The following is a 19,119-nucleotide window of genomic DNA, read 5'->3' as shown; positions in this document are numbered from 1 at the left end:
CTAGTTACTGGATGTAGACAAGATTGCCAGGTGAAAGTTGGGATCATGGGGGTGGCAGTGGGGAGAGAGAAGGGAGAATGGGAGGATTGGGAATAGGGATGAATGAGATTGAGGAAGGATGGATATCGGAGCAGAAAAGAAGATATCACAAGGAAGGGAACCATTTTAGGGTTGGCAAAAGACTTGGCTCTAGAGGGGGTCCCAGGTGCCCTGGAAGATGTCCCTAGCTCTTTCATCTTGCAGCAGATGAGGGTGTCCCTGAACTGGCCTTATTCCATAGCCCTACTGATAAATATCTTGCATATCACCTTAGAACCTTCATCTAGCAATGTATGGAGATAGAGACACTGACACACATTGGAGCACTGGACTTAGTTCCCAATGTTCAGATGAAGATCATAAGGAGAGAGAACATGAGTAAGGGAGTTAGGACCTCAAGAATTGCTTCCACACACAGAGACTATGGGACATATATAATAGAAGCTCAGCAAGTCCAGCTGCACTGATACTGAATGAGTATGTGATCAAACAAGATTCTCTGAATGTGCCTGACACTGAAAACTGACTGAGAAGCCAATGATAATGGTACTGGGTTTTGATTCTACTGCATGTACTGATTTTTGCACGCCTAGTCTGTTTGGATTCAGACCTTCCTAGACATGGATGGAGTGGGGAAGGCCTCGGACTTCCCACTGGGTAGGGCACTCTGTAATCTCTGAGGACTCCAGAGGGACAGAGAGGGGGATGGCAGAGTGTGAGTGAAATTTGAAGAAGGGAAGTGGAAATTTTCAATAAATAAATTAAATAAAATAATACCATACCAAGAGATACATTTTTATCAGTGGAATTTTCTGCCTACCATTAATAAGATCAAGAGAAATAGGAAAAGATGCTAAAGAAATATATGATAGAGATCTTAGAGAAGAGATGATACATAAGTGATAAAGACAGATGATAATGAAGAGGTCATAGATAAAGAGATGACACAGAGATTAAAGAGCAAGATATGATAGAGCAAAAGATGATAGAAGAAGATATGATAGAGAAAGAGATGCTAGAGAAGAGATGCTAGAAAATGTGATGGTAGAGTACGGGATGGTAGTGGAAGAGATGATAGAAGAAAAGATGAGAGAGAATCAGATGATAGAGAAGTGTTAGAGGAAATAATGATAGAGGAAATATGATAGAGGAAGAGATGATAGAAAAAGACATAGTAGAGAAATAGAAGATAGAGAAAGATGACAGAGAAATAATAGAGTAAGAGAAGTTAGAGAGATGGTAGAATAGGAGATGATAGACTGGAGAATGAAATGATGGCAGACAGAGGTAATTGAGAAATGAATAATAGATGATCAAGAACAAGATAATAGAGTAAGTGATGACAGAGGTATTAGAGAAACTGATGATAGAAAATAGACAATACAGAAAGAGATGATAAAGAAAATGTTATCATAGTAAGATACAATAGTAAATGCAATGATAGAGGAAGAGATGATAGAGAAAGAGATGAAAGAGGTAGTGATGATAGACAAAGACATGGAGGATAAAGTGATGATAGAGGAAGTGATGATTGAGCCATGATAGAGAAATAAAAGAGATGATACATGGGATAGAGAAATGGATGGAAGAGAGACAAAAAAATAAATGCTGGAGGATAGACATAGAGACAATATAGAGATGATAGAAAATGAGCTGATAATGAGATGACAGAGTGATGATAGAGGTGATAAAGAGATGACAAAGAGATTATAGAGAGATGATAGACAATGAGATGACCTAGAGATAATACAGGAAAAGATGATAGTATAGAAAAATAAATGATGGAGTATAGAGATGATAGAGAGATGGTGAAAGGTATATGGAAAGAAATCGTGAAATACATACAGAAAGAAGAGCAAATTGTAGATACAGATAGCCCTTTCATTACTTGGTCACGGAGACCCAAGTTTTGACACAGAAACTACATTAATTACAACCTTGTTTGTCCAGTAGCTCACACATATGCCTAGCTAGCTCTTATAACTTAAATTAACCCATAAGTCTTATCTAAGATTAGCCTTGTGGTTTGGTAGCTTACTCAGTGCAGCATTCACATCTTGTTTCCAATACATCTGGATGGCGATTGCAGAATGAATATTTTCCTCTTCCCAGGATTCTCCTAGTCTGTTTACCCTGCCTATACTACCTGCCTGGATTCTGGCCAATGAACATTTTATTGAACCAACACAAATAACAAATATATACAGGATATAAGAGCTTTATTCCACAGTAGTAAACAAAATGTCCCAACACTTCAAGATAACTGAGTTCAAACCTGGCCACTTTTGCAATATGGAGCCTTACCCTGGAATTCTGGTCTACTAAGTTACACTGTATCAAGACGCTTTTCCACAAGGTCAGGGCAATCCCTCAAACTATAGGAGGCACACAGGTAAACTAACTTGGGGGTTCCCTCACTATATACATGAGTCAGCAGAAGCCATAGAAACAAATTACTTGATACAGAGTCATTCTAGGTCTAAGCAAATGACTCTAAATATTCTGCTAGAAATTTTTTAGATGACCAATATGTGCAGGACTATCAGCTGTTAGCATGACGAGGGCTCAAGGCTGATGCATAGAGTGTATATATAGGACTGAAATTTCAAAACCCATCTATTCATAATTTGGTCTTCTATACTTTGAGACAAAAAGGATGCTTTTCTTTTAATTTCAGAAAGATTGGCCAAGCTCTCAAACCCTCCAATCTCTGCCAAACTCCAGATAAAGGAACACATTAAATATGAAATTTCAACTGCCTTGTGACTAACATGATATGCCTTTTCATTGGCTAAGGCCATTCACACCTATAGACTGCAAATTCTACCTTCAATATATATACTAAAGCTAAACAAATGAAATAAAACAGAGCTCTTTGTTTTAAAGAAAAAAGGGGAACTACTGTGGGATAACATTCTTGTAGACTATAAAGATTAGTCACTGGAAAGGTACAGACTTTCCTGTAACTAGGCAGGTAATACAGTTGAGGCTACTACACTAAGTGAAATATGGGAAGGGGATGGCAGAGTGACTTATCAGCTAGAGGCAGAAAAAAATAATGAGAATGACTTATTGAGAAAAGGTAATAAGCCATGTTTCTAAACATAGATAAGAATTAAGGGTTAATATAAAATGTAACAGCTAGCCAATAATAAGTGTGAGCTAATCGGCCAAATATTTCATAATTAATATAAGCCTCTGTGTGCTCTTTAGAAGTAAGTCACTCTGGGAATAGGCAGGATAAACTCATCTGTCAACTTAGTGCTATGAACTTTCCTCTTAGCACTGCTTTCATACTGTCCCATAGGTTTGAGTATGTTGAGTTTTCATTTTCATTGAATTCAAGAAGGACTTTAATTTCTTTATTTCTTCCTTGATCCAGGAGTTGTTCAGTAGTTGACTGTCCAGTTTCCATGCGTTCGTCGTCTTTCTGGAGGTAGCATTGTTGTTGAATTCTAACTTTAATCCACTGTAATCTATAAGATACAGGTGGTTGCTAATATTTTTTGTAACTGTGGATGTTTGCTTTATTACTGAGTATGTGGTCAATTTTTGGTTCCATGCGCTGCAGAGAAGTAGGTATATTCTTTCCTATTTGGATGCAATGTTCTATAGATGTCCATTAAGTCCATTTGATTCATTACGTACTTTAATCCTCTTATTTCCCTGTTAGGTTTCTGTCTGATTGACCTGTCCATTGGTGAGAGAGGAGTGTTAACATCTCCTACATTAGTATCTATGGTTTAATGACTGCCTTGAGATTCAGTTATGTTTCTTTTACATGAGTGGGTGCTTTTATGTTAGGGGCATAGATATTCAGGATTGAGACTTTGTCCTGATAAATTGTTCCTGTTATGAGTAAAAAATGACCCTCTCCATCTCTTCTGATTGATTTTAGTTTGAAGTCAACTTTGTTAGGAATTAGTATAGTCACACCTCATTGTTTTCTAGGTAAATTTTCTTGATAAATATTTTCCCAGCCCTTTACCCTGAGTAGATGTCTGTCTTTGTGGTTGAGGTGTGTTTCTTGTAAGCAGAGGAATGTTGGACCCTGTTTTCATATCCAATGTCTTAGCCTGTGTCTCTTTATAGGTGAGTTGAGGCCATTAATATTAATTGATATTAATTACCAGTGGTTGTTAACTCTGGCCATTTTTTCTTTCTCTCTTTTTTTACCCTTCTTCGAGTTGTGCTGGTGAAGGGTCATTAGATATCTGAGTTATTGTGGGCATTGTTGGACTCCTTGGGTTGTGATTTTCCTTCAATTACTTTCTGTAAGGCTGGATTTTTGGCTATGTATTGTTTAAATTTGTTTTTATCCTGGAAAATTTTGTTTTCTCCCTTTATATTCTATGAAAGCTTGGATGGGTATAGTAGTCTGGGCTTGCATCCATGGTCTCTTAGTTTCTGCAGTACATCTATCCAGGACCTTCTGGCTTTCATTGATTCCATAGAGAAGTCAGGTGTAATTCTGATAGGTTTACATTTATAAGTAACTTGGCCTTTTCCCTTTGCAGCTCTTAATTTTCTTTCTTTGTTCTGTGTGCTTTGTGTTTTGATTATTATGTGGCGAGGGGATTTTTTTTTTTTTTTGATCCAGCCTATTCGGTGTTCTGTATGTTACTTGAACCTTCGTAGGTATATCTTTCTTTAGGTTGGGAAAGTTTTCTTCTATAATTTTATTAAATATATTTTCTGGACCGTTGAGCTGCGCTTCTTCCCCTTCTTCTACTCCTATTATTCTTAGGTTTGGTCTTTTTATTTTGTCCTATATTTCCTGAATGTTTTGTGATGAGAGTTTGTTGGCCTTGCTGTTTTCTTTGATCAGCGTGTTTATTTTCTCTATGGTATCTTCAGAATCTGAGATTCTTTCTTCTATCTCTTGTATTCTGTTGGTTATGCTTGTTTCTGTAGTCTCTATTCATTTACCTAGATTTTCCATGTCCAGCCAGCCTTCTGTTTGTGTTTTCTTCTTTGCCTCCATTTCAGTTTTCAAAACTTGAACTGTTCCCATTATCTGTTTGATTGTGTTTCCTTGGTTTCTTAGGGAATCATTCACTGATTTACTCAATTCTTCAAACTTTCTGTTATACTTCTCATTCATTTCTATAAGGGCATTTTTTACATGCTGTTTAAGGGTGTCAAACACTTTCATAAAGTCAATTTTTTCTATTTCTTCATGATTAAGGTGTTCATCTTCTCCTGTTGTGAGGTCGCTGGGTCCTGGTGGTTTAATATTATTTTTCAGAATGTTGGATGAATTCTTGCATTGGTGATTGGCCATCTCTTCCTCTGAATGCTCTCCTATGGATCTTCTTTTACAGGATCAGGTCTCCTTGCCTACTGTTGTACCTTCCCAATGATAGTACTCCCCAGTGATCGTTCTCCTGGTGCTCCAATGATGTCTCTCCTGGTGACAATATCAGATCTCCTTGCCCAACGATGGCTCTCCTGGTGCCAAGATCAGCTCTCCGTGCTGGTTGGGTATTTTATAAACAAAGCGCCTACCATTGTGCTGCTGCCATGGTTCAGAAACTCACCCCAATGATAGCTCTCCTGGTACCAAGCTCAGATCTCCATGCTGGTTGGGTATTCATAAACAAAGCGCCTACCTTGCTTGTTGCAGGCAGGCCAGTGAAACAAAGGAACTCCTGCCTGCCTGTTTACCCTGAGGATTCGACCCAGCACCCAGACAGGCTGAGCTAGGTGGTGTTATGTGCCCAAAGAAGGAAGGGGGCAGAAGGAAGAAGGGTTCTGGAGCAAGCTGGGTGGGATAGGAACAGAGAGGCAGTCTGCAGAGAGTAGAGTCTCTGCAGGGAGCCCAGGAGGGGTGGTGGGTGAGGAACTTCTGAGTTCCCTGTCTGGGGCTGCTGCCGCGGGTCACAAACTCACCCCAATGATGGCTCTCCTGGTACCGAGCTCAGATCTCCGTGCTAGTTGGGTATTTTGTAAACAATGCGCCTACCTTGCTTGGTGCAGGAAGGCTTGATGCAAGCTGGGTGGGATAGGAACAGAGAGGTAGTCTGTGGGGAGTAGAGTGTCTGCAGGGAGCCCAGGAGGGATGGGCTGATATATGGCTTTACATCTGCATCTTCAATTTGATTCCATTGGTCCACGTGTCTGTTTTTATGACAACACTTCTTCCACCTCTTAACCAAACCCTACCAGCAAGCCCCACCACAAACAGTTAGTTTGGTTTTGGTTTTGTTTGGAGACAGGGTCTCATTAGGTAGGCCTAGCTGACTTGAAACATTCTAGGTAGATTAGGTTGGCCCTGAACTCACAAAGACCAACCTGCCTCTGCCCTCCAAATTCTGGGTTTAAGGATGTACCACCACACCTGTTTGTTTTAATTAAAATAAAATCACATTATTTCCCTTTCCTTCCTCCCTCCATCTATGCACTACCCCAACTAACACCTTTTAAATTCCTGGCCTCCTCCTCTCTAATTGTGCGCTAATGTGTGTGTGTGTATGTGTGTGTATACACAGATAAATATAGAGATGCAATACTATCAGTGTTGATGTACATGATTTCAAGACTGCCACTTGGTTGCCAGGCCATGGTGGCACACATCTTTAATCCCAGCACTCAGCAGGTAGAGACAGACATATCTCTGTGAGTTCGAGGCCAGCCTGGTCTACAAGAGCTAGTTCCAGGACAGGCTCCCAAGCTACAGAGAAACCCTGCATTGAAAAACTAAGAGAGAGAGAGAGAGGGAGAGAAAGAAGGAGGGGGGGAGAAAAATAAGAAAAGACTGGCCATTTGGTATTGGAGAACTGACTTGGAGGCTCCCATGGGAAAGACTCCTTCTTCCTCTCTCTCTTTCTCAGCATTCCTTAGTTGCTTGTAGTTCTTCTCCAGGGCTGGGGCACCACCTGTTTCCCGCTTCTGCATTAGCTTGCCTATTGTTGTTTTCCTCAATCAGGTCTTGTTTAAGCAGCCATACAGTTGCATTATCACAGGTTTGGTTTCCCTGTGGCTTCTAGGAGACACAAACTCATAGCAGAATTCCTCATCTCTGACTTTTGAAATCTTTCTGAGGCTGTCTTCTGAAATGTTCCCTGAGTCTTGGGTACAGGAGTTGTGTTGTAGATGAATCCACCGGGGTTGGGCACCCATGATCAGTTGTTCTCTATATTTAGGCTACTTGTGTTCTGTAATGGTTACTGTCTGTTGGAAAGAGAAGTTCTTTGGTGAGGTTGGGAGTGACTTATAAAGTATTTAGAAGGCATTTGGAATTATACTGGTTTAATAAAGTAGCAGTAGTACACACTCCTCTATGACCCATAACCTCACTAGCCCAATAGGTGACTAAGTTTCAGTACCAGGCATGCTTTCCCCAACACCCCACCCCAAAGTGGTCTTTAAATCCCAGTAGACAACTTCTGGTTACCAACAAAACATAGAGTGTCATGAATGCACCTTAACAGAGATCTTCTATGCTGGTACTTGCTGTACTTCGTAGGACTATTGGTTGCTTCATTCTCTCATATTTTGAAAAATACCTTCCAGTTCCATGAAAGTTATTCCTCAGGGAGGAGAATTTCAGGGCAGATACAGCTCTGAGTCTAATGTCAAAAGTGCATAGTATATACAGCAATAGAAACTGAGCCCCACCTTCTGATAGCCAAGGCAATGACCATAGCCTGTACTCTTTCAGCAGTCTCTTGGACTACCACACTCAAAAGGGGGCTTTTCGTATTCATTACTGGGGTTCCTTATTAGGTAGTTTATAGCTCTTGAGGGGAAGATGGTCAGTCAAAGTGGCTTAATCTCATTTAAACTATTTCTTTGTTTGTATACACACATTTGTATTATGTGTAATTTTGGGTAAATGAAAAATATGATGCCACGTGGCCTTGTGAAGCATCCTTAGGAACCAGGTTTGGTGGCACATTCATTAGTTCCAGCCCTCAGGAGGCAGAGGTAGGCAGATCTCAATACCAGTATGGAAGTGAGACAGGAGGATCATTGTGAGCTGGAAGCTAACACGGGTGTGTGCTGAGTGCCAACTTGGGTGGGAGAGTAGACCCTACTGAAGAGCCAAAGAAAAGAAAGATGAGAGGGAGGGAGAAAGGGAGGAAAGGAAACGAAGGCTAGAGGGAAAGAAAAGGGAGGGAAGAAGGGAAGGAAGGAAAGAAAGAAAGAAAAAGAAGGAAAAAAGAAAGCTACCTATATATCTTGGAGAGAAATTGTGCCACAGAGTGAATGCATTTGTGTGTTATTCTAAAGTTCCACTGCTCTAACAGTTCATATATCAAAAGCACCTAGAAAAACACATTTATTCTTTTTAAATACAGACTAAAGGTCCCAGCTAATTGCCTTGTTCCCCTGCCCTCTACCCACTCGAACACACAGCCACTGGTGAGTCTCTCTCTTTTCTGTGTCTTTCTCTGCCTCTGCCTCTGTGTTTGTGTGTTTTTCTTGCACATAAACAACTTTCAGGCAGGTCAGCTGCTCTGTCATATGTTAAACCCCCAGGGAATCACCAAGCACTGAAGATGGCCATAAACAGCAATAATAATGCAAATACGATATAAAATTTCAATTGGTTTAATAGACACAGAAAATTAAAACAAATAAACTGACATAATACCTTGAGTGACCCACCCTAAAAATTACACACCCACAGAAATATACTAAGGGAACACATTCTATCTGCAATCATAGATGAGAATTGGCTCTCATTCCCTGACAGGTGTATTAAGTGTTAGGTGTGCATAGGAGGGCACCTGATTTTTGGAATTGATCTTGTATCCTAAAACACTACTAAAGGTGTTTATAAGCTGAAGGAATTCTTTGGTGGAGTTTTTGGGGTCGCTTATGTACCCTATCATATTGTCTGCAAATAATGGAAGTTTAACTTCTTTCTTTCCAATTTGAATCCCTTTGATCCCTTTATGTTGTCTTATTGCTATTGCTAGATTTTCAAGCACTATATTAAAGAGGTATGGAGAGCGTGGACAACCTTGTCGTGTTCCTGATTTTAGTGGAATAGCTTTGAGTTTCTCTCCATTTAATTTGACGTTAGCTGTCGGCTTTTATAACTAGCTTTTATTATACTTAGGTATAACCCCTGTATCACTAATCTCTCTAAGACCTTTATCATAAAGGGATGTTGAATTTTGTAAAATGCTTTTTCAGCTTCTAATGAAATGATCATATGGGTTTTTTCTTTCAGTTTATTTATATGATGGATTACATTGATAGATGTTCGTATGTTAAACCAGCCCTGCATCTCTGGGATGAAGCCTACTTGATCATAATGGATAATTTTTCTAATGTGTTCTTGGATTAGGTTTGCCAGTATTTTGTTGAGTATTTTGGCATCGATGTTCATGAGTGAGATTGGCCTGTAATTCTCTTTCATGGTTATGTCTTTGTGTGGTTTTGGTATCAGAGTAACTGCAGCTTCATAAAAGGAATTTGGCAATGAGTTCTCTGTTTTTATATTGTGAAATACATTAAGGGGTATAGGTATTAGGTCTTATTGGAAGTTCTGGTAGAATTCTCCATTGAAGCCGTCTGGACCTGGACATTTTTTTGGTGGAGAGGCTTTTTATAACAACTTCTAATTCTTTGCAACTAACAGGTCTATTTAGATTGTTCACCTGGTCGTGGTTTAACTTTGGTATATGGTACTTATCTAAAAATGTGTCCATTTCTTTTACATTTTCCAATTTTGTGGCATACAGGTTTTTGTAGTAAAATCTAATAATTCTCTGAATTTCGTCTGTGTCTGTGGTTATGTCTCCCTTTTCATTTCTGATTTTGTTAATTTGCATATTCTCTCTCCGCCGTTTAATTAGTTTGGATAGGGGTTTATCAATTTTATTGATTTTCTCCAAGAACCAGCTTTTTGTTTCATTGATTCTTTGGATTGTTTTCTGTGTTTCTATTTTGTTGATTTCAGCCCTCAATTTGATTATTTCCAGTCTTCTACTTCTCCTAGGTGAGTCTGCTTCTTTTTTTTCTAAAGCTTTCAGGTGGGATATTAAGTCTCCAATGTGTGCTTTCTCCATGTTCTTTATGTGGGCACTTAATGCTATGAACTTTCCACTTAGCACTGCTTTCAGAGTGTCCCATAGGTTTGAGTATGTTGAGTCTTTGTTTTCATTGAATTCAAGAAAGACTTTAATTTCTTTCTTTATTTCTTCCTTGATCCAGGTGTGGTTCAGTCGTTGACTGTCTAGTTTCCATGAGTTCATAGGCTTTCTCGGGAGACATTGTTGTTGAAATCTAACTTTATTCCATGGTGTTCTGATAAGACAGAGGTGGTTACCGATATTTTTTTGTAACTGTGTAAGTTTGCTTTCTTACTGAGTATGTGGTCTATTTTTGAGAAGGTTCCATGTGCTGGAGAGAAGAACCTATATTCTTTCCTATTTGAGTGGAATGTTCTATAGATGTCTGTTAAGTCCATTTGATTCATTACCTCCCTTAATCCTCTTATTTCTCTATTAGGTTTCTGTCTGATTGACCTGTCCATTGGTGAGAGAGGACTGTTGAAATCTCCTACTATTAGAGTGTGTGGTTTGATGACTGCCTTGAGTTTTAGTAACGTTTCTTTTACATAAGTGGGTGCTTTTATATTAGGGGCATATATATTCAGGAGTGAGACCTCATCCTGAAGAATTGTCCCTGTTATGAGTAAAAAAATGTCCCTCTCCATCTCTTTTGATTGATTTTAGTTTGAAGTCAACTTTCTTAGAAATTAGTATGGCCACACCTGCTTGTTTCTTAGGTCCGTTTGCTTAATAAACCTTTTCCCATCCCGTTCCTCTGACTAGATGTCTGTCTTTGTGGTTGAGGTGAGTTTCTTGTAAGCAGCAGAATGTTGGATCCTGTTTTTGTATTCAATCTCTTAGCCTATGGCTCTTTATAGGTGAGTTGAGTCCATTGATATTAAGTGATATTAATGACCAGTGGTTGTTAACTCCGGTCATTTTTCCTTTCTTTCTTTCTTTCTTTCTTTCTTTCTTTCTTTCTTTCTTTCTTTCTTTCTTCCTTCCTTTCTTTCTTTCTTTCTTTCTTTCCTTCCTTCCTTCTTTCTTTTGGTAGTTGAGTTTGTGTGTTTCCCTTCTTCAAGTTGTACTGGTGAAGGGTCATTAGATATCTGAGTTATTGTGGGCATTGTTGGACTCCTTGGATTGTGATTTTCCTTCTATTATTTTCTGTAACGCTGGATTTGTAGCCACGTATTGTTTAAATTTGTTTTTATCGTGGAAATTTATTTTTCTCCATTTATAGTGAACGAAAGCTTGGCTGGGTATAGTAGTCTGGGCTTGAATCCATGGTCTCTTAGTTTCTGCTGTACATCTATCCAGGACCTTCTGGCTTTTATGGTTTCCATATAGAAGTCAGGTGTTAGTCTGATAGGTTTACCTTTATAGGTAACTTGACCTTTTTCCTTTGCAGCTCTTAATATTCTTTCTTTATTCTGTATATTTGTGTTTTGATTATTATATGACGAGAGGATGTTTTTTTTTGATCCAGTTGATTTGGTGTTCTGTATGTTTCTTGGACCTTCAAAGGAATATCTTTCTTAAGGTTGGGAAAGTTTTCTACTATAATTTTATTCAGTATATTTTCTGGACCATTGAGCTGTACTTCTTCTCTTTCTTCTATCCCTATAATTCTTAGGTTTGGTCTTTTTATTGTGTCCCAGATTTCCTGAATGTTTTGTGATGAGAATTTGTTGGTTATGCTTTTTTCTTTGAATATAGTATTTATTTTCTCTGTGGTATCCTCAGTGTCTGAGATTCTTTCTTCTATCTCTTGTAATCTGTTGGTAGTACTTGTCTCTGTAGGTCCTGTTCATTTATTCAAATTTTCCATCTCCATCCTTCCCTCAGTTTGTGTTTTCTTTATTACTTCTACTTTATTCTTCAAGTCTTGAACCGCTTCCCTTACCTGTTTGATTACTTTTTCTTGGTTCCTTTGGTTTTCTTGGGTATCTTTGAGGGATTTATTCATTTCCTCTACCTTTTTGTTTGTAATCTCTAATTGATTATGGCAGTTTTTCCCCTCCTGTTTAAGGTCCTCTATTATTTTCATATAATTCACTTTTGAGTCGAATTCTTCTAATTCTTCTGGATTATGGTGTACACTTCTTATTTTGGGATTCCTGGATTCTGATGATGTCACGTTGCCTTTCAAGTTGTTGGGGGAATTCTTGCATTGGCGCCTGCCCATCTCTTCCTTCAAATGGAGCCAGGAGAGGCCTGGTGTCTTGGACCAGTCTTTGCTGTGACTAACTCTCTGGGTGTATCTTCTCAGTGTAGGGGCAGGAACTGTTCCCTTCCAGATGAACTCCTCAACACCAAAACAGGGACACCTTGTATTCCAATGACCCGCGGAAAAAAAGGGCGAATGCATGGTTAGGGCAGGGTCAAGTAGAACACAGGCAACACTGCAGTACAAGCTGGAGGTGCCTGCGCTCCCTTTAGGGGGTTGTTGAGGCCTGCCCACTAGGCAGGCACTCACTGCTCTGGTTGGGTAGCCTTAGTGAAGGGGGGTTGTGCTCTCTACCGGGACAGTGTACTCCAGGATAGCACATACTCACCTGACCAGATGGAATTTCTCAGCACCTACACAGGGACTCCTGGTAGCCCCAATGAGCCAGGGACCAAGGGAAGTAGGAGGCAGGAGGAGCGGGTCCAGGAGAGCACAGCAGACCCAGCAGCCCCAGCAGCAAGGGCCCGCGTTCCCTGTCGGGGACCTTGAGGCCTGCTCTCTTGTCAGGCACTCACTGCTCTGGGTTGGTAGCCTTAGTGAAAGGGCAGGAAACTGTTCCACAGCAAAGGACCTTGCAGACAAGGCAGGCTTGGGGGTGGGGGTGGGGGCGTGTGTGAAGGAAAGAAAGCCCTACAGCAGGACCTGGGGGAGGGGTGTTTGTGCTCTCTACTGGGACAGTCTGCCCCAGGATAGCACACACTCACCCGTTCAGATGGAACTTCTCAGCACCTACACAGTGACTCCTGGTAGCCCCAATGAGCCAGGGACCAAGGCAAGTAGGACGCAGGCAGAGCGGGTCCAGGAGAACACAGCAGACACTGCAGCCCCAGCAGCAGGGGCCTGTCTTCACTGGCAGGGACCTTGAGGCCTGCCCTCTAGTCAGGCACTCACTGCTCTCTAGTTCTATCTTCTTATTGGCTAATTCTCACATCTTGATTAACCCATTTCTAATAATCTGTTTAGCACCACAAGGTTGTGGCTTACCGGGAAAGAATCAGCTTGTCTGTCCTGATGTCTGGTTCCATGGCATCTGGCCCAGAGGGAAGAGGCATGGCAATTGCCTCCCTTCCCTCTTCCTCTCAGCATTCTGTTCTGTCTACACCATCCACCTAAGTGCTGGCCTATCAAATGGCCAAGGCAATTTCTTTATTAACCAATGAAATCAACACAAAACAGAAGACCCTCCAACATCACACACAGAGTCTTGCCCTCTAAGTCATGCTGGACTGAACCACAGTGTGTATGTAGTCTAGGCTGACTTTATAGTCCTGAAGATGCTGCTGCTTCAGGTCCTCCTTAGCTGCACTGAATCACTGTTAGTATTGTGGGTTAATCAAGGACTCATATAGCACAGGCTGGCCACTCTGTAGCCAGCGATGACCTTGAGCAGGATCCTCATCTTCTCAACTCTAACCGCCCACTGCAGGAATTCCTGCTCTCCAGCCACTCTGCCATGTTAAGTAGGAAAACCTCCAGGTCAGGGTAGGCATGGGTGAGTTCCAGGCTGAATGGAAACCTGTCTCCAAAAGAATATGCTAATTCTAAATGTTCTGAAGTATCAAATCTGGAGACCAGGGCTGGCGAGATGGGTGGACGGGACTGTGTGGCAACAGGACATGCCAGCATCCTTGTGTCTTCTTCGCCTGCTGGGGAAGGGAGCAGGTGTAGGAACTTTCTAGCCCATATCAGTGAGACACCCTGTCTCCAAGATTAAAGTAGGGAAGCACCCATTTGCCTCAAGATGGGGAGCTAGATGCAGGCAGATCTCTGTGAGTTCAAGGATAGCCTGGTCTAGAGAGCCAGTTCCAGGACAGCCAAGTAAACACAGAGAAACCCTGTCTCAAAAAGAAGCAAAAAGATTTAAGGAATAAAAGCATTTGATGAATATTCCTGGTCTACGTTTGTGCTCAAAGGGTGAGGACACACAGACAGCCACACACAAACAACCACACACAGACTTATGGCCATGCATGTATCATGCACAAACACATATACACATTTTGTAGAGTTCTTCAACCCTGTCCTTGTCTGTTCCCCTTCACTGCTGACTGTACCTTGTACTCATGGACTTCTTTTTTCTTTGTGAAACCACATGACTCCTAAACCTTACAGTGACATAACTATTAGTTCCTTATAATAAAGCAATTTTTTGAGGGTGTTCACAACAACATTCCAGGAGGGCGTGGTCTATCATACCATATTGGGATCGCTTAAGATCCGCAGGGTGTCATCGTCCCACCTAGCTCAGTCAGTAGAGCATGAGACTCTTAATCTCAGGGTCGTGGGTTCGAGCCCCACGTTGGGCGCCATTCTGTAGTAGGAGCTGCAGGCTGTGCTCCTGCTGCCACAGTTCCTGGTCGCCTGGCTAGCTTATGTCCCAAAATAACAACACACAAACTGTATTCTTTTAAACACTGCTTAGCCTATTATATCTAGCCTCTTCTCTGCTAACTCGCACCTGGACTAGACCATTTCTAATAATGTGTATAGCACCCCAAGGTGCGCTTACCGGGGAGATTTTAGCCTACTTCCATCCTGGGTCGGAGCTTCATCGCATCTGCCCCAGAGTGCAGAGCTAAGTTGTATAAGCTCACTTCCTCTTCCTCCCAGCATTCTGTTCTGTTTACTCCAGCCACCTATATACTAACCTATGAGGGCCAAGCAGTTTCTTTATTTTTTAACCAATGAACTTCCTCCATCAATTATGTATATAGAATTCTACCAGCATGTAATTTTGCATGCTAGAAGGTGGCATGAGATCTCACTAGAGATGGTTGTGAACCACCATGTGGATGCTGGGATTGAACCCATGTCCTCTAGAAGAGCAGTTCGTGCTCTTAACTTCTGAGCAATTTCTCCACCCCTGCATGGCCACGTGGAAAATGCTGTCCTTGAACTTACAGAAATCTGCCTGCCTTTGCTTCTCCAGATGTGATTAAGGCACTTACCAATTATGCCCAACTGAGAGCTTCTTTAGAGGCTGCGGCATAAAAATACAGCTATACTTCAACCCTTGGCTGAAGAAAGTCAATTATCAGAGAGGGCCATCCTCTTAAGTGCAGATTGAGAAGGTCACACTTAGAACAGTGAGGAAGGAAAAGAACACCTTCCTGGCTAGCCATATCAGCCTGTCAATCTTGTGATCAATGGGGTTATGATGTCACCACCGTATTACCTTCACATCTCAAGTACTAACATTCTTATTCCAAATAAGTTGTGAACTGTAGCTCTGTTTTTCATTTTTCAAATCACATATCTGTATTTCTACTCTTATTTATCACATTATTTAACTAATAGTCATTTCCGTATTTTGCTTGGTGGGTCAGAGCAATTGGCATTCACTCTAATTGTACTTATAATTTTGTTTTTAAAATTTTTACCTTGAATAATAAAATACATTGCCATTTAAAAAATAGCTTTATAGCCATGTGTTCATGCATGTATCCCAGCACTTGGTTGGTGACAGCAGGAAGTCAGGGAGATAAGAGAGTCATCTTTGGCTACATTGCAAGTTCCAGACCAGCCTGTAGTATATGAAACACTATCTTTCAAAAGTAGCTTTACTGAGATATAATTCATATGATAGCATATGATCTACATATTGTTTAAAATGTGTAACTGCCTAGGTGGTGGTGATGCACACCTATAATCCCAGCACTCATGAGGCAGAGGCAGGCAGTTAGTCCCCTGTGGGTTCTTTCATAGCCAGGTCTGTTTCACATACAAACCGTGTCTTGAAAAACCAGAAACAAACAAACAAACAAATAAATGTGTAACTGAGTGGCTTGCATTATATTGGTAGAGTTGTGCAGCAATCACCACAGTCTAATTTAGGACTATTTTACCTTCCCCAAACAAACACATATTCTTTGAGAATCACTGTTCATTATTTGCCTCTCTTCCATGCCATTCTTCCTTTCCTGTTTTGTTTGGTTTTTTCAAGGCTGTTCTTGAATAACTTTGAGCTCTAGATCTTTTTGCCCCACCTCCTAAATGCTGGAATTACAGTTGTGCACCACCACATTCGGTATTCCACTTGCTGCTTTGGATATCTGGCCATGTTGTGTAAATAAATTTATACAGGAATTATTTTTTTGCTACTTACAGAAATGTTTTCAAGGTTTATCCATATGGCTATGTATCTGAATTTATTTCTTTTTATTGCTGAATAAACTCCATTGTATGAATGTACTTGTATCACATTTTTTTGTTCATGAAGGTGATGCATATTTTGATAATTTCGATTTAGGGATTGTTGAGAACAATGTCCTATGTCCTTTTTTTGTGTGTGTGTGTGTGTGTTGACTCATGTTTTCCTTTCTGGTGATTAGAGCAAGCAGTTGTGATCATTGTGCAGCTTCCCTAAGGCAGTCCCAGAATGTTCCAAATTTCCAGTGGTGTAAGGCTGATTTGGTTGTCTGCTTGACTGACATCCCCTTTGCTGAAGGCACTTAGAGCAAGGGAGTGTATAGCAGCTGCCAATTAGAAAATCAGATTACTCCATTCTCCAAGATTTTTACTTATTAAAAAATAGACATCAGAAGAATGTTTAATTTTTATCTTTACTTTTTTTAATTAAGATTTTTTAAAACATACAGTCTCCTCCTTTTACATAACTATCCCCGTTCCCACCCCTTCCTCTCCTCCTGCTTCCCTCACCTTCCCCATTCCACTCCCCCATCCACTCTTCATAAAGGGTAAGGATTCCTGTGGGGAGTCAACAAAGTCTGACAATTCATCTTGAGGCAGGTCCCTCCCCTGAGCAACGTTATCCCTCCAAAAAGAATGTGCTCCTAGATGCCAGTTCAAGTACTAGGGATAAAACCTGGTCCTATAGCCTGTGGCCCCACAGACTGCCCAAGCCTTACACTGTCCCCCATATTCAGTGGGCCTAATTTGGTCTTCTGCAGGTTCCCCCGCTGTCAGTCCAGAGTCAGTGAGCTCTCACTAGCTCAGGTCAGCTGTTTCTGTGGGGTACCGGGCGCGACATTAACCCCAACCAGCCAGCTCCCTCATGCTACACCCGGGTTTAATTCCCAGCACCCACATGGCAGCTCGCAGCTGTCTGTAACTCCAGTTCAAGAGAATCTGACATCGTTATACCAATGCACATGAAACAAAGTTGAATATAGTTAAAAAAAAAGATAAGTAATGTTGAAACTATTCTGGCTGGAACATTTATTTCTGACCAAGGAAATAATTTAATTGAAATGTCTGTAACTTATCCTGCTCCAGATGAAGTTTTTTTAAGTGTTTAGATAATTCTCAATAAGTGATTAATAAATTTAAGCATGTAATAGATATTTGTACAACTAATTTAGGACTTTAAAATATAAGCTACATATTGAAACATCTAAGCAGTCTAGAACACAGTTGTTAGCGTCAGTGTTATTTGTTTTGTGTTTTGAGACAGGGTTTTGCTATGTAGTCCTTTCTGGCTACGAACTCAAAGTATCTGCCTGTCTCTGCCTCCAGACTATAGAAGGCATGGGATCAGACACCCAGCTTTAGTGGTTTTTGTAATGGTGCATATAGAGTTAGGACTCTGTAAAGTGCTACATAAGGTTATGTCTTGAAGAGTTAACATGCATCTTGCGTTGTACTACATTTGGTTCTTCATTTAGTTATGTGCTTTGAGAATAGATTGGTGATTATGCAAAAGCTAAACCAGTAATAATAGCCACAAATAGTTCTAAGTATTTGGGTATTTATGTATTTAGCTTATTTATTTATTTATTTATTTATTTATTTATTTATTTATTTATTTTGATAGTCTTACATAGTCTTCTGTGGTCTAAGCTGGCCTGGATCTCATGAAGTTTAGGATGAATCATTCCTGCTGCCAATTCTACCTTAATGCTGTCGTTATGGGTGCACATCACCGAACCTGGGACATTTGAATGTTTTCATTTTTTGGAGTTTAAGAATCTACGTAATTGTTACCTTGTATGTTAGATAAGTAATGATGTTCATTTGTCAAAATGATGTTTAATTAAAGTATTCCTTTATATAAAATTTTAAAAAGTTACGTTTTTGTGTGTATGTGTGTGCATATGTTTGTGTGCTTTGATGTGTGTGTAGAATCAGAGTGCAAGTTTGCAGATTCTGTACTCTCTTTCCACCTTTATGTGGATTCTGGTGATTGAATGTAGTTCATTAGGCATGTGCAGAAAGTACTTTTACTTGCTAAGTCATTTTGCTGCCCTCACTTTACATAGTTTTCTTTTTTGTTGTTGTTGTTAAAATTGCAGAAGAATAGACTTTATAGACCTGGTTTTGTAGGAGGTTTTATTGGCCTGATATGATCTCAAGCATGTTTGTTGTTCTGGTATTACAGAGTAGAATACCAGTTTCTTCATACATATTCCCTGTCTAGTTTCATTCTTTTTATTGGCTGCATCTGTATTATTCTTTTGGGTTTTTTGATGCAGGGTTTCTCTGTGTAGTCCTGGCTGTCCTGGACTTTGTCTGTAGACCAGGCTGTCCTGGAATGGAGAGATCCACCTGCCTCTGACTCCCAAGTGCTGGGATTAGAGGCTTGTCTCACCACTCCAGGCAGCGTCTGTACTTTTAAAACTTGTATTTTTCTTCTCTTTTGAAAGTTGTGTCTTTACTTGTTTCTTTACATTTGTGCTTGCCATTTTTAAAAATTCTTCCTCCTATTTCCTGTAATTTAGAACTTTGAAACACACATTGTTTGGTGAAATAGTCAAGTAAGTGAGCAACCATCATTGCTGTGAAAACAATGTGTTTCCTGGGGAAGCTTTGATGTAAGTAAACAGTAAACTTCAAAAGGTTCTGTATGGAATGTGATCTTGTCAAGCAATATGGATGTATAAA

This window comes from Chionomys nivalis, unplaced genomic scaffold (assembly GCF_950005125.1).
Source record: "Chionomys nivalis unplaced genomic scaffold, mChiNiv1.1 scaffold_28, whole genome shotgun sequence".
Lineage (NCBI taxonomy): Eukaryota > Metazoa > Chordata > Mammalia > Rodentia > Cricetidae > Chionomys > Chionomys nivalis.
This window is presented reverse-complemented; position numbering follows the sequence as displayed.